Source organism: Ambystoma mexicanum, chromosome 5p (assembly GCF_040938575.1).
Source record: "Ambystoma mexicanum isolate Mex_15411 chromosome 5p, UKY_AmexF1_1, whole genome shotgun sequence".
Taxonomy (NCBI): domain Eukaryota; kingdom Metazoa; phylum Chordata; class Amphibia; order Caudata; family Ambystomatidae; genus Ambystoma; species Ambystoma mexicanum.
In genome coordinates this window covers 245,225,980-245,242,368 of record NC_090930.1, presented here as the reverse complement: position 1 = coordinate 245,242,368, position 16,389 = coordinate 245,225,980, and positions in this window count along the sequence as shown.

The following is a 16,389-nucleotide window of genomic DNA, read 5'->3' as shown; positions in this document are numbered from 1 at the left end:
ATGATCTCCTCTTGGCTGCTGATTCTGAGAGTGCCTGTAAAGAAGGCACCGTGTTGTTGCTTTGTCTTCTAGCAAAACATGGCCACAAAGCTTCACTCAAGAAATTCCAATATTGTTGCCAGGAGGTCGCCTATTTAGGCTATCTCCTGTCAGAGGAGGGAAGAAGGTTGACACTTGAACGGATAAAAACTATTTCTGGCATGTCTGTCCCAAATATGCAAAAGGAAGTTAGAGCCCTGATAGGTATGGCTTCTTACTGCAGATTGTGGATCCCTAACTTTTCGTTAACGATTAAACCAATGCTGGCTTTGACAAAAAAGGGCAATTCTTTGCCATTGCCATGGACTTTGGAACACCAGACAGCATTTGATTTGCTCAAAACCGCGCTGTGTTCAGCACCGGTTTTAGGAACTCCAAATTATGAAAAGGCCTTCGTGTTGTATGTGCATGAACCTGAGCTTTGGCTGTGTTAACGCAGGAACATGGAGGGAAGAATAGGCCGTGCGGCTATTTCTCATCCATCCTTGATCCTGTTGCATGCGCTTTGCCGAGATGTTTGAGAGCTGTCGCTGCTGCTGCGTCTGTAAAACAGAGCGAGGGAATGGTCCTGGGTAATGCGTTAACCCTAATGGTACCTCACTCTGTAGATATTTTATTGAATAGAACTCAAAAGCAACACCTTACTTCTGCACGATTGACAAGATACGAATTGATCTTGTTTGCTCCCCACATTCAAATTGGTGTTGTGTACTAAATCCGGCTGAACTCTTACCTGTCCCGCAAGATACTGTTGATGGTGACGAAACGTCACACGATTGCCTTTACACTACAGAACAAGAGACTAAAGATAGAATTGATTTGAAAGACACGCCTTTGAATAGCCCACAAGGAGAGCTATTTTGTGATGGCTCTTGTTTCAAACCTCCGAATGGTACACCACGGCTGCTTATGCCGTCACTACTTTAAGCACGATTGTGGAAACCAAAAGAATTATGCATAATTCCGTGCAGCCCGCAGAAATGATGGCGTTAACTCGAGCTTGTGAACTTTCTGAAGGGCTTACGGTAAATATATATACCGACAGTCAGTATGCATTTGGGGTAGTTCACAACTTCGGTAGACTGTGGAAAGAACGAGGTTTCTTGACATCACATGGCACGAAAATACAGCATGGCACTTTAATAGTGCAATTACTTTCAGTGTTCGCACTACCTGTTCAGTTAGCCATTATAAAATGTACAGCACATCAAAAGGTTACAGACAATAGGAAAAGGGAATGCTTTCGCTGATCAGATAGCTAAACAAATTGCTACCGATTTTAGTTCAGAAATGTATGCTGTAAGGGAAACTGTAAATGTTTGCACTTTTGGTGAAAGTATCGATTCTGTAAAAGACATTCAAGCAGATGCTACTGTAGAGGAGACCAAGAAATGGGTCGAGGGTGCAAGGAGACTGGATGGTGATGGGTGTTGGGTGGACAATGTTGAAGGGTTGAGGTCTTCCCTGTTAGAGATGCAACGGCCATAACCATGGCAAAAACTCTGTTGAAAGAGTTCTTTCCTAGGTTTGGGCTGCAGAGAGTCATCTGGTCGGATAATGGGCCACACTTTATCACTTCTGTAATCCTACAAATATGTGAAGGATTACAGATTGACAAACGGTTCAATTCGGCCAGATATGCCCAAAGTGCCGGATTAGTGGAAAGGCATAACGGCATTATAAAAAACAAGCTCGCTAAGACGTGTGCTGGCACCAAGTTAAAATGGCCGAACGCCTTACCGATCATGTTGCTGTCGATGAGAACAACCCCTCAAACTAAGACTGGGCTCTCTCCCTTTGAGGTGGCAATGGGGAGACCTGCTAATATTTGGGGTATGCCAATAAGTCGCTCTTTGCGGGATATAGAGAATGTGCTTCTTTCAGATTACTGTAACCAGTTGACTAAAAATCTATTTTCATTTTATCACCAGGTGCAAGAGGCATTACCTGTACGGTACGAGGGTCCTGGTCACAATCTACGACTGGGGGACTGGATCCTCACAAAAGTTTTCGAGAGGTCGTCTTGCCTTGCACCTCGATGGAGGGGTCCCTACCAGGTCCTGCTAGTCACCCAGACTGCTGTGCGGGTAGCGGTGCGAAAGAACTGGATCCATGCGACACACACCAAACGGATCCCGCAGCCCGTGCCATACGATACAGAAGACACAGAATCCCTTTCCAATGCTGTAACCAAGGTGTCCGAAACAGCAACAATCGACAAGAGAGTATCGGAGACCGTTCCAGAGTTCATAAGGCTGGACAAAACGGCTATCTTGTCACCACACTCTCCAACAGTGGTACTTCCGGATCAATCATTTTCTGATCCCATTTCTGTTCACTCGCCACCTCCAGTGGGAAGTGACGACATACTTTTCTCTGACCCTTCAGCGCCGGAAATTGTGAAATATAATTTACTTCCAAGAAGATAGACGTACGGCACGGTTTGACTGTGCGATCGAGGAAATCATTTGAGGGCTTGCCTTTTGGCCCGACTGTACGAAAGGATTCTGTTGGCTAAGGGTTGTGGGAAAGACATTAAGAAGAAGCGCGACTGGAGTCGCCAGCAAACGAACAATTGGTGTTTTTCGATTGAAGACGACGATGCCTGCACCCGTTATCGCTCGCACTGAACTTTTAGGTAAATATGTGGCTAGCAGAGACAATGATCAAGCGTGTAAGGGGACCCCGAAAATGTATTGCCTTTTAGTAATAATAACTGGGTTTGTAGTAACTATTGGTTTTGGGTTATGGTATCTGGAGGAAGCATATCCGCTAGAGGACTTTTTAATTGTTGAAAATGTATCTGTTTTCCCCACTCCTTCCGTGCAATTGCATACCTTGTCCCCTAGAGATTCTTCGCATAGATGGAATTATCAGAATAATACTCTTTTGTTAATAATGAATGCCACTCATGCAATTTTGAATAGGACCAACTGCTGGATCTGCTCACATCTACCGCAACATGGGGATAAGGGGCTAGGTTGGTACATTCATCCTTTACCTTTGACAACTGCTTGTTATGCTTCTCTTAGAGCACTATTCTTTGGCCGATGGAATGGAAGCATCTCAGGGAACTTTGATGGTACAAATTTGAATAGTTTTGAAAAACGTGTTTTGATGCCCCTGGGATGCTCGCTTTTTGCAAATAGGAGTAAGCCAAACGTTGCTTCTGTTAGGCCCTCTGATAGATTGTCTCGTCCTTTTCAGTCTTTGATCTCTTTCAAAATGGCTCCTATAGGCAATAGGGATGCCACGCCTCCATCTTATTCTGTTAACAATAGCCACGATTCAGTTTCCTTCTGCATACAGAGGAATGGAACACGGTCAATGGGTAATTTTAGAAAATGCGCCAACGTTGCAAATTTGACTATTGAGAACAGACCTCTGTACGTAGGTGAACCTGTCTATTTCATTTGCGGTAATGTGGCATTTCCATGGTTGCCCAGGGATCGGCAAGGAACCTGCTATTTAAGGATTCTGTTACTTGGGGTATTTATTGCCAGTACTGCAGAAATTTCGAAGACTCGTCCGCGACGAAGTGTGAAGTGGGATACTCCAGCACAAACTCTAGGAGACATCATGAAATCCTTTGTGCCATTTTTTGGGCAAATTACGAATTCAGAAGATATCAGGGGACTAGCCAGAGTACTGGAGAGAACCATCAACCGGACCACTGACATACTCTATAATATGACGTTAGAACAGAAAGCGATAAGATTAGTAGCTCTTCAGAACCGGATGGCATTAGATGTCATTCTGGCAGAGCGTGGAGGAGTATGTAAATTGGTGGGGTCCGCTTGCTGCGTTTACGTACCAGACTCCTCTCCAACAATCTTTAGGGCAATCCAAAATCTACATGTTCTTAGTTCGGAAGTACATGTTCCTGAGGGAAACTGGGAACTTAGTATATGGTTTTGGGACCTCCTACGGTCATGGGGATGGAAGTTGTTTTCGGCCCTGCTGATTATCTTGGGTAGTTTTCTACTCCTTTGTTGTTGTATACAGTGTCTCCCTGGTATATGTTCGGTATTGGGGGGGGTGTTGCGCGCAAGCAACAAGTGTGTTAGGGCATAGAATATACGCCCCATATAAGGTTTCCAAGGAGTACGTGTTGAAAGAAACTCTAGTGTCTGATCTAATGGCAATAGATATGTCTGATAATGATTCGGGTTGTGTAGACGTTGAAATGTGGAGTTAGTCGCAAAGTGATTGAAGGTAGTTTAGTGCTTGGCATAGGCCAAAAGGAGGGTTTGTTAAAACTGATATAGTATTGTTTCGTCCTCATTGTATATATTGGCCTATGCCCAGTCGCTCTGCGAGAAAATCCGCATTGTAAGTTCGTAACCTTAAATTAATCGAGTCTCCATTTTAGGTCAAAGCTGCCATTTTAGTTATTCATGCAAAGTCACCCCGTGGCCTAAAATGGCCGACCTGTGTTCTCTTGTTGTAACTTAACCTCTTCAACCTTTGTAGGAGAGTTCTCTTCAACCTTTGTGGGAGAGTTAATATCCAACCTGCCTGCAGGCTACATGTTAGGGTCATGTAGACCTTGTCCTTTGTTGACCTCGGGATCAGGGGATTACTTGAATCGGTGATGTTACCCTACAAGTATATAAGAACAATAACACTGTTAAAACATGTCATGTGAAACATCTGTTTGACCTGCATTAAAGCAATGTGTAAAGAGTGTAAAGTTAAACCCAGAGAATAATAGTGCTTGTTAGTAAATGTATTAAAAGGTAAACCGCATGCACGAGATATGTAAATTAGGAATGAACCTTGCACGACCCTAGCCCAGTACATGATTAACTTGTAGGAGGCTGGACATCGTTATGAGGAAATTGTATAAATAGGCTGATGTCCAGCTAGCAATTCCTGTTCACTGCTCACATTGAACCTGCTGGTGGTCTCTGTGATGTACTGACGGCCAAATAGCTATTTGTGCACTTTGTTTTGTAAACTGTCGAGTATTGCAATAAAGATTCTGGGAATCTTTACGAGCCAGTGTTGGCGTATTTCTCTTTGCATGGTGTAAAAGCCTTAATATTGTATTTTTCTGATTCCACAGGGGCAATTCACTAACTTATATGAACAATATAGTAATGGTGGACTTCACCACCTGACTTTACATACATTGCTGAAAATGAGTCCTTCTACATGGTATGTTAGCACAGAGGGGTGCATAGTGGATATGTTCTCACTCCCTTTGCTAAGATGCTTCCACTTATCTGCAATGGCTTCTTGCTAGTGGCTGTCGACTGTGACTCAAGATGTCATCACTTCTCCCCAGGGGAAGCCCTTTTCAATGAGGCTAGGAAGGTATGGCTGCTACCCAATAGTCCCCCAATGGGTGGCTTAATCTGGGAGGACCTCATGGGGAGGGACACCCCCTTTGGGGATAAGGACGATCACCTGGGGGACAGCCAATGATTGTTAACACTCCCGACATTCCTTAGCCCCCTCTAATGTCCAGCGCCACTACATTGAGAGCAAGCCTATGTATTTTTGTAACATAGGGCCTAAGACCAAAAGTACTAGGACGAGGAAGAACTTAGGAGAAATAAAGATCATGAACTGTGATAATACTGTGATAATACTGGCACGAGGTGGCCCCAATGAGGCAGGTGGATTAAGCCGGCAACAAAGGAGAAGGTCTTGTGCAATCCACATGGGAGGAACTGGCAATCAAGTATGAAAATGAACAAAGGACTCTTAGATCAGACAAAGCCTGCCCACCAAGCTGAACAAAGCCGTGATGAGAAGCACAGTGGTGGCAGGAGCAGCTGTATGTGGTCCTGTTAGGGAAAGCAGCCGGCACTCAAAGTCTCCTGTGCTCTTCCCATTACTGCAGTTCCAACTCTTGTGGGGGTTCGCTGCCTCCTGGTAAGGTCCTCCCAGCACTTCTGGATCAGGGAGCATTGGGTGGGCGCAACAGTATTCACCTGGTTAATGCTAAGTGCCTTTATCCTGTTGCACCATCTGGTAGCCAGGACCTGTGATATGTGGTGCCTCTTTCAGTACCCCCTCCACCAGGACTTGAAAGGGAGACTGATCCTTTTGCAGTACACCACCTGCAGGGTTGGGATCACGAATCATCTGCCTTCCCCTGGCCACCTGGGAAGAGACTTTAGGCAGGGTTTCAGTGAGGGATCCGTAGGATTCTTCACAGTGGGTAGGAAGATAAGACCCTTTTGTAATGTGGCTGTTTCCTTATCGTTAAGTACTCTTTTAGACAGATGATGGCTAGGTTCTGTTATTCTGGAAGCAAGTTTGTACTCTGTGATGTTGTTGCTCAGATGTTGGAGTGTGTGTAGGTAGAGACAGAGGACCTGCCAACTTGTGTCTCAAAATTCTGTGCACAGTCCTCTGTCATTAGGACTCCACTCTGGATGTCAACAGTGTGACCCCTATAAACTGTAGGTTATGAGATGGGATTAGGCAAGATTTTTCCTGATTGACTAACAGGTCCAGAGATGCCAATGTCATTCAATTCTTGACTTGTTTTGTCAACTGCCAACTGGAAAGAGTCAGAATAAACCACCTGTCCAGGTAAGGAAAGTATGTATCCCTTTCATGTGTAGATGAGCTACCAATGTGCCCAAGGCCTCTGTAAGCACCAAGTGTTCTATTCTCAAGCCAAGGGGGAGCCCTTGAAGTGGAAATGGCAGCACACTATTGCAAAAAGTAGGTACTCTTAATGTGTCTTGTAAATTGGAATATGGAAGTATGCTTCCTATAGATCTAATGATGCCAAGAACTCATGGCCCTTGATCGTCGAAATTATCTGCTGCAGGCTATGAATATGGTGAAATAAAACCATAAGCCTCTTTCCTTCTTCGGCACCCATCAACCAGCTCCTGTCACATTGTCCTGTTTCTGGATACAGGAGTGATAACCTGACCTGAGGGTGCCTAAACAATTATATTCTTTAGCCATGTTTTATGTTGTTTTTACAAATATGTTTTAGTAGAGTGGCTTTCAGACTCTGAACAACCAGTGAAGCCTTGCTTCCAAAGGCCTGGTGTTAACACCAAGGGTGTTACTAGGCCTGGAAATGATCCGGAACTAAGCTAATGTCAGGACTGTTGGGACACCGGGCTGGCTAGCTGTTTGGTTGTAGCCCCTGAGCTTCAATCCGGGGCTAAAACCTAAAGACCCAGGGATATATCCCCCTTAGCTTCCCTATAGCAAAGCCTCTGCTTAACACTTTAACTTGTTTAAAGAGTATCTTGAGCTTCACTGGAAATAGCATAGCATAAGAGATTTGAGTGTCATGTAGGTGTTTGCGGACATCATTAAATACTCGCAAATTGTACTTTGTATTTTCCTTCGCGAATTGTCAGGGAACATCTGAATAGTGGCTGATTGGAATTGCAGGCGGCCCATCTCTCTGGTGGATTTTGAAATTAGATCTCTGTCCCGGAAATTAAATATCTTAGCAATGGTGGGAGGACAGGGGCCAGGGGCTGGCCGCGAGCTGAGTGATCAATGGGCTCTCTCCACCTGGGAATGCGTAGAGAAGACTGAGTTACAGAGGTTTGATGGCAGAATCAAATAAAAGTTCCAGTAGGCCTGAATTTGTTGTCTCTGGGAGACCAAGAATGTGGATATTGTTGCATCTTGACTGGTTTTCAAGGTTGTCGTTCTTAGCCTGCAGGTCTTTAAGATCCGCCTTTAGTGTTGCCACTGCCACCTCTAAACCATGTATAGAGTGCTAAGATTTCGATATTCCTTGCTCCACTTTGGACACCCTTGCACTGAGCTTTTCAATGTTGGCATTTGAAGAGTCCACCTTTGCTGCAAGTGTGCCTATCTGATCACCTATAGCAACAATGCCTTTTTGAAGATTATGCAATGCAATTATGTACTGCAGCGTTATCCCACACATCTAGCTGAGACGTGTCAGGCATAGCTTTCCTGACAAATCCATCCAATTTAGCCTGTTTCCTAGAGGATGTAGATTTTCCAGCCATGTTGAAAGCAGGTATTAGTAGTTAGTTATCCGTCCCGGAGGCCCACACAATCCAGACTGGGTTTCAGCAATACAAGGCATCACAGATTTGAGTATGGGGGCGCTAGCTCTATCCACCTCTATGGCCCCAGCCAGCATCCAATCAAGGGTGGTCACAGGACCACACTTAATGACCACCAACCCACATCCAGCAAGTTCTCCAACCATCTCCAAAGCAAGTGAACTGGCTAACATTTGAGCTGTGACACTGCAATACTGTAAGATAGGTACTACAATGTTTGCCCTCACCACTCTTCAGACTCAGAGGAGTTACTTACAGGTAGAGGATAGTACATGCCCACAGGAAAGACATCTGCTTGTGTCCTTTCTTATATTGACCCACTCCATGCCAGCAAGCCTACCACATGATGGAGCACCCGCTTGTGGGGGAAGGGGTGAAGCCCTCTGACATGTCTGTCCACTAGTATCAACCACATCTAGCAAGAATCCAGCACTGCGATGTAGCTCCTCATATGGCACAGGCCACTGCCAACGAGTGCTACTGCCGGCGCTGCATGTATAGTAAGGAAGCAGACTATCGCAGCAATTGTCTCTGCTGACAGTCGCCACCACCAAAGAAGTATTCAGAGTATTCAAGGCAGGGAGCAGCCTTCATGGACCTGCTCCACCTGGCGCCATACTGGACGTCCAATCTGACATACTCCAGGCCGCTCACAATCCTGATCCGCACTATTGACAGCAGGCCACCACGTCCTGCGATGTGTCAGCACCGGGTGTGGGCACCGATTTCTGATTTAAATACACACCACACCCAGGTGAGAAGATTCAAATGTCTGCAGCTTAGTTAAGCAGTGCCCAAACAGGATAAATCTGGGTGATAACGAGTGCAGGCCACGGAACTCTCGTTATCCCACAGAGCTCTACACAAAGGCGGCCATCTTTAAGCTGTGCAACAGCACCCACAAACACTTCGACTTGCTTGCTGGTAAAAATAGTTTCCATATCTTCTACTGCAAGTGTTGCTATGTCCAGACTGTTGCCCCTGGATTAGAGTCTGACATGCTTCTGGTCACTGCTTTGCCATTTGATGTTCTGCACAATTTGCATAGCATGCTTATTAGCCTTGAACACTTTATGGTTTCTATTTTCTTATCATTCATGTCTGAGCTGTAGGCTCTCAAAGGGGAAGGCGCAAATCATTGCGCCAGTCTGTCCAGGTGGATGAGATTCTGCAGAGCATGAAGGGTTTCTATCTTCTTTCAGTCCCAGAATCACATCTAGCCCTCCAAAGGAATTCTAATTGCGCTATTCTCTTGTTGAATGTCAGTGCACCATTCCCGTAGGTGTAGGTCTCATCTACCAGCCATCACTGCTCCCATGGTTAGTGTTGTAGCCTTTACTCCATCGTAAACAGGATTCAACAATGGCGCCGCCTGGCATCGTAGTTTTTTAAGGATAGAAGAACTATATAAGACTATTTCAAATGCTTTAGATGGTGGAACAATCCCCCTACAGCTGTTTCCGCGGCATATGATGCATATCGAGGCATATGTACTCATTCTGAGGGATGGGTGCATCCTGCATACCCCCTTTTGATGAAATAATCTGCTTTCTTGTCTATCATATTCTTTACTACCGCTTCCTCTGGGGCCAGGTTGGAGCAACCCTTCATGCTCTGCAGAATCTCATCCACCTGGACAGACTGGGCCAATGATTTGCGCCTTCCCCTTTGAGAGCCTACAGCTCAGACATGAATATGGGAACTTTGATTCTGTCTGGCTCTGCTCACTCTTTTACAATCGCCTTTTTTACTTCTGGTAGCAATGGTACTCACACTTTCACTGCCCTTTCAAACTGCTGCAGAGACGTTGCTTCCCTTGCCCCCTGGTGCTGATGCAGTCTCTTGCTGGAATCCCATGTACTTTCCTATCTGAGAGATTACTTTCTCCATAGCTTCCTGGTCCAAGTGTTTCCATCTCTTTTCCTAGCCTTTAATCTGTGAATGGTCTGAGTCTAATGAGGACAGAGAGGATAAAATGCTGCTACATGAGGAAGAAGTAGTGTAGGAGGGCCGTTTTCTTTCCATTTTTCCTCTTTTCGGTTTTTCCGTCTCAGGGTCTTTTTTGAAAAAAAATATTATTTTTCACACATAAGAACACTTATAGGAAACCAACTGTATAGACGTGGTATTTATGGTTAGTTTTCAGTCAATGTGTTACCTAACAGTCCCTAGACGAAGAACACCCTTACCCTGTGTAGGGTGTCTATCCCTAGGAGAGAGGTGACGCACCACCTATCTAAAAGTGATAGAGTAGGAGAGCAGTCCCTAAATCTTGAATGTTTATGTTTAAGATCCTTCATAGAAGTAAGAGCAATGTCTCAAGCACTAGGGCCACATTTCTGCGAGGAACTATTTTTCGGGCAGCTAAGTCCTATATTTTTATTTGACCTTCAGAGAAGTGTGTTGACCCTAAATTGTAGATCAATTGCTAAAATTAAAAAAACACATGAAAGGAAACTCATAAAAAAGCCTTTTTGACCAACTGCTCACAGACATTGCCCCGCTGATCACGAACGACACTTCCAACCTGCTGGTTCTGGGTGGAGACTTCAATGAAGTCATGAACGTAACTTTAGACCGCTCACATTTACGCAACAGGAACCCCAACGCAACTACCCGACTCGCCACATTCACCAATGCACTGGGTCTATGCGACACATGGAGAGAACTCCACCCAGACACTAGGGAATACTCCTTCAATTCAGGGGCACATGCCTCCCTATCTAGGCTGGACTACTTTTTCGTCCCGGCCTCTGATTTACACAAGGTACAGGAAACAGACCTGCTCCCTAGAGGCATATCTGACCACTCCCCGCTTGAACTGAAAATCACAACATCCAGGCCGATTCCCCCGCCGAGCTGGCGACTAAATGACTACTACTTGGGGGACCCCGAGCTAGTGGATAAACTCCAGGAGAGCACAAACACATACTTTGAGCTTAATACACAGTCTGCTTCTAACCCTGAGACACTGTGGGAAGCCTACAAGTCAGTGCTAAGGGGCGAGTTAATATCATGGATGACTGCCCAAAAAAGAAAGCATCTTAGCAAGATACTTGAAGCAGAACAGCAAGTGAAGCAGGCAGAGGAAAAGCACATAAACAAAGACACACCGGACACAAACCGCACCCTGCTTCGAGCACAAAAGAAGCTCCAAAATACAGCAATGGATAGCGCAAGGCACGCACATACTGCGATGCGAGCGAGAATCTATGAAACGGGAGACAAAGCTGGGAAGATGCTGGCATGGCTGGAAAGGAAAGAGCAAGGGCGCAGCCATGTCTTGCGGCTGCAGACAGGAGAGCAAAACACTCGTGTAACGGACCAGGACATAACACAAGGCTTTGCAGAGTATTACGCAGAACTCTATGAGGCACCCAGGACTCGAATGGATGCCTCGATCATGGAGGAAATAGCCATCCCTACCTTAAATGCGGCACAGCAGGAACTACTGGAGAGAGACGTCACGGAGGACGAGATTCTAAGCGCCATATCCAGCCTCCAAACCGGCAAATCCCCAGGTCCCAACGGCTTCCCGATCGAGCTATTGCAGAAGGTGGGGACCAATGTGATCGCTCCGCACCTGTTACGGATGTACCAGTATGCACGTGAAAAGGGCATTCTCTCACCTGACCTACGTGAAGCAACGATAATAGCGATACACAAACCGGACAAACCCCCCGAAACCTGCAGTTCATACAGGCCTATCTCACTTATCAACAGGGAAACAAAGATACTCGCCAAAATACTAGCAGACCGCCTCGAACGGGTCATTCCCTCTCTGATACACCCGGACCAGTGTGGCTTCATGCCACAGAGATCAACACGCATGAATATTTATAGAATATATTCAGCCCTGGAAAGAGCCCACAGCATACAAGGTCCCTTGGCCTTACTTGCAATTGACTTTGAGAAGGCCTTCGACTCAGTGAGATGGGAGGCCATCTGGGACATAATGCACCGTATGGGCTTTGGCGAGAACTTCATGAGCTGGGTACGCCTACTATACAACCGCCCAACCGCCAGAACCAGGATCAATGGATGGCAATCAGATCCCTTTGGACTGGGGAGAGGAACGAGGCAGGGCTGCCCACTGTCAGCCATGATCTTTGCGATCGCAATAGAACCCCTGGCAATTCTCCTGAGAAACACACCTGCTTGGGAAGGCTTCCGCTGGTCAGCAACCTGGGAGGACAGAGTATCACTCTATGCTGACGACCTGCTCATCTATCTGAAGGACCCAGCCAACTCCTGTCCCAGAGTTACGAGTATACTGGAGCAATATGGGGCATTCAGTGGCCTACGAGTGAACTGGGCCAAATCCATCTTATTCCCTATAGGGGATGCACCTGCAACCACTGCAATGAACGGCCCCTACCAGATCGAAATGGAGCAGTTCAAATATCTTGGGATACGTATCACGCAACAACTTGCAGACTATACATCCCTGAACATTGCCCCACTCGTAACAAGATTCGCAGAAGACACCCGCAACTGGATCTCATTGCCATTGACATTGTTGGGTAGAGCTGCACTATTCAAAATGATTGCCCTCCCCAAATTCTTGTACATCCTGCAAAATGCCCCTCTATATATCCCGCAGCAAGAATTCCATAAGCTCGAATGCATCCTCAGAAAACTGCTATGGGGGGGGTGGGCGCATCCGTGGATCGCTCTTTCCACGCTCCAAAGGTCCGTATGGGAAGGAGGGATTGGACTACCCAGGCTGCAATCATACTACTGGGCCGGCCAGCTGACAGTGGTCAATGACATGCTGCATGGAGATGGGACACTTCCGCACATCAAGGCAATTAACCCCCACAACACAACAGCACCATTAGAACATCTCTACGGAAGCCTGGGTCGCCAACCGAAACCAGATATGGCGACACACATTGTGAGAATATGGAAAGAGGTACACCGACACCTAGGTTGGGATGGGAAACTGACACTGGCCCAACCCCTATGGAACAATTGCCATCTTCCTGAAATACAAAAGCTACCTAGATGGCCCGAATGGGTCCAACGAGGAATCACCACCGTCGGGGCTGTGCTGCGGGAGGACAAACTTGCACCATTTGAAACATTGCAAGAGGAATTTTCCCTCCCAGCCACAGAAATATACCACCACATGCAATTGCAACATGCGTGGAGCACCCACCAACAAAATATACGGAACATACCGGAAAGCTCCCCCCTTGAATGCAATATGGTGTCGGACCAGGTGAAACGGAAAGTCACCTCCACCTTGTACAATGTGATTACATCCTTTGCGACACCAGAATTGACCAGCCTGAAGACCAAATGGGAACGGGACGTGGGACCGCTCCAGCCGGAAGACTGGATGGAGGCCCTAATGTACCCGCGCGAGGTAACCATCTCTTCAAGACTCAGGCTGGTCCAACTAAAGATCCTGCACCGCGTCTACTACCCAAGAGTCGCCCTTTTCCGCTGGGGGAAGACAACAGACGCACGCTGCCTGCGATGCAAGCATGAGGAGGGCACATTCTTCCATATCCTGTGGGAATGCAATAATATCCAACAACTCTGGCAGAAATGCTGTGACAAACTATCCAGCGTTATAGGCAAGACAATAGTCAGATGCCCAAAACATCTCCTTCTGGGGATCTCTAATGAAACCGACCTGTCCCGGTATGAAAAGATACTCTTCTCCACTGCAACGGCCGTGCTCAGGCGGAATATAGCACAACTGTGGGGCGCAGAACGCACTCCGGACTATGACCAATGGGTCGTGGAAGTGGACATCTGCGCTGACATGGAACATTGGGTATATGCTGCAAGGGGCTGCCCGCAAAAAGCGAACAAAATATGGAGTCGCTGGGAAGTCGCCAGCTAGAAGGCAGGTGTGCCACGGCAGACGCTAGGAACGGACAGGGCGCATGATGCTGAATGAAGCGAGCCAGGAACACACTGATTGTGCCACGAGTAACTCCTGCTTTGGCAAAGTCTGACGGACCACTAGACAGCAGTCCCAGTTATCAAGAGTTTTCTTTTCTTCTCTCTTCTTTCCTCTCTTTTGTTGTTTTTAGTTTTTTTACCTGCTTCTCTCTCCTCTTCTGACCCTCCTCCTGAAAATGTTGATTGTATGACTTTTCCCTTGCTCCCATCCCTGATACACAGAGAGATGCATGTACTGTTAAGTTGTTTTCCTATGTTTAAAATCAATAAAGTCTTTGATCAAAAAAAAAAAGCCTTTTCTATTGAGGAGAAAAAACACCTAGTATACAAGGCTATTCTATAGAGCTCAAAAGTGAGATGAATTTCTATTGTTGTTTACTGTTTGCCACTAAAGGATTCACAGTTCTTAAGCAGTATTGCGAATTAATGAAAGTTCTGGGAGAAACTGTTCTTCATTACAAAGCCATCACTTCTAAACCGTATCCAATGTGTTCTTTGGGATATCCTGCTTTAAAAAGGTCAACCGGTTTCGATGACTCCTAGATTTGTCATCTTCTTCAGGACCAAGTTCTTTTGTTCTGTCTAATATTGGATCAGCGTGCCAGATGAATGTGGGGGTCAGTCACCACTTCCACCTAGGGAAAAGTATCTAAGACTAGTTTTGGTATAGGTCTGATAGGTAAAGATAACTTTCTTTTTGCATGTTAGCATTATTCTGCATAGCTTCTTATAGTATGGAGTTTTTGTTTCCTTTGTGAGAAGCAGGACTCAATATGTTCCCCCATAGCACCCCTATGTCACCCAGGTGCTCCATTTACAAACCAAATCGATATATATTCAGCAAAGGTTAGATTGTTACCTTAGACCCAGACGGGTAAGTAGAGTCTGGGTGTTCTTGTGGCTATCCTGGTCTCCCGTTGTTGGTCGAGATCAAAAGGATCCCTGTGAGGGTCATAGGACTCCTAGGGATTAGAAGGGATGATTGATGTTAGTCGTGACCCTTGTCCCAAGAAGCCATTCGAAAGTTGGCTCTATTTTGCATTTTTTAAGAAATACCCATTGAGGTACCCAATATTGCACAGTTGTGTCTGGATTACTAGTCATGAGTGTGGGTACGGGTGTCAAATTCAGTTTGTTGTGGGTACTTCCAAACTGATATTGCGATTATGTGCGGAATCATGCTGCCTTATCGCATTGTATTTTTCTACAGCCTTTAGTGCTTGTGTGGCGTCATTGCTTTTAATTAATTTCAGTGGAACAAGGTGGCAACCCGTACTCTACTGTAGAGTCGCATGCAATACTGGCTAGTACGCGTGGTGATATGGGAGAGCTCGCTCCTCATGCGCGTCTCTCTGTCAACACTTTTCAAGATTGCTCAATTCATATTGTATGTGATCCCTGTGTTTCCGATCATATAAGGACCGGGATCACTGTGGCTTACCGTGGTTAATGGTGTGTTCCCAACCTGCAGGGTACGCAAAACACTATACGACACACTGTGGACCTCATTACATAAATCTGCCGGAATACTGCCCCACGGAAATACTGTTACCGCCACTTGGTCTGGCAGAATTACTGCTGTGGTAATTCCACTGATTTAGCAAATCTTTTGGCAGCCAGTCAGAGGATTTACGTCAAACAATGATGCTGGAGGTAAATCCCACACTCGAGGGCCATACTCGTAGTGTGGCAGTGCAGGAAAAGTGGCAGATAATTCCATTACAGCCTATTTTTTCCCACATCGCCATACTTGTAATGAGCCCCTGTATCTTTTTTAGGCACAGTTTCATATATTTCTGGGCAAAGTTGGCTCATAGGCAGATGGTCCTATCCCCCAAAGCAGTATGGCTGATCAAAAACAATGCATGCGCCCTGTCTGCCTCCTACGTTGCTGACTATGACGAAATGACTACTGCTTTGCAGGAGTAGAGTGACGAGTAGTGAAAAAACCACCCGACCCTTCTCAGCCCCACACTATTACTAAGATGTGATTCCAATCATAAAGGTGAAACAGATTTAGCCTTGCAAATCTACTTACTTCATGGCTGTTAAGATGGATTTTCATTGCCAGCCATCAGATTCTGGTGAACAGGTAAAAATACTAATGTCTAGCCACACTCAGTTTAGGTAGTGTGACTGAGCAGCAAGGCTTAGACTGGTGAACATGTAAAAGTACAGAGCACTCACAATAATACAAGTTAGGCAGAATGTATAAATACACAATTATACACTAAACTTTCACTACTATTATATACAAATTCACGTTTGTGGTGCTCTGGCTAAAGAGCAATGTTACTTCACTTAATACACAGTTGAAACACTCTGAGCAACTGGAGTGTAGCACACCAAATGAATAAAGAACATGGCAGGAAATAAACCGATTTGAGAACTAAGATGT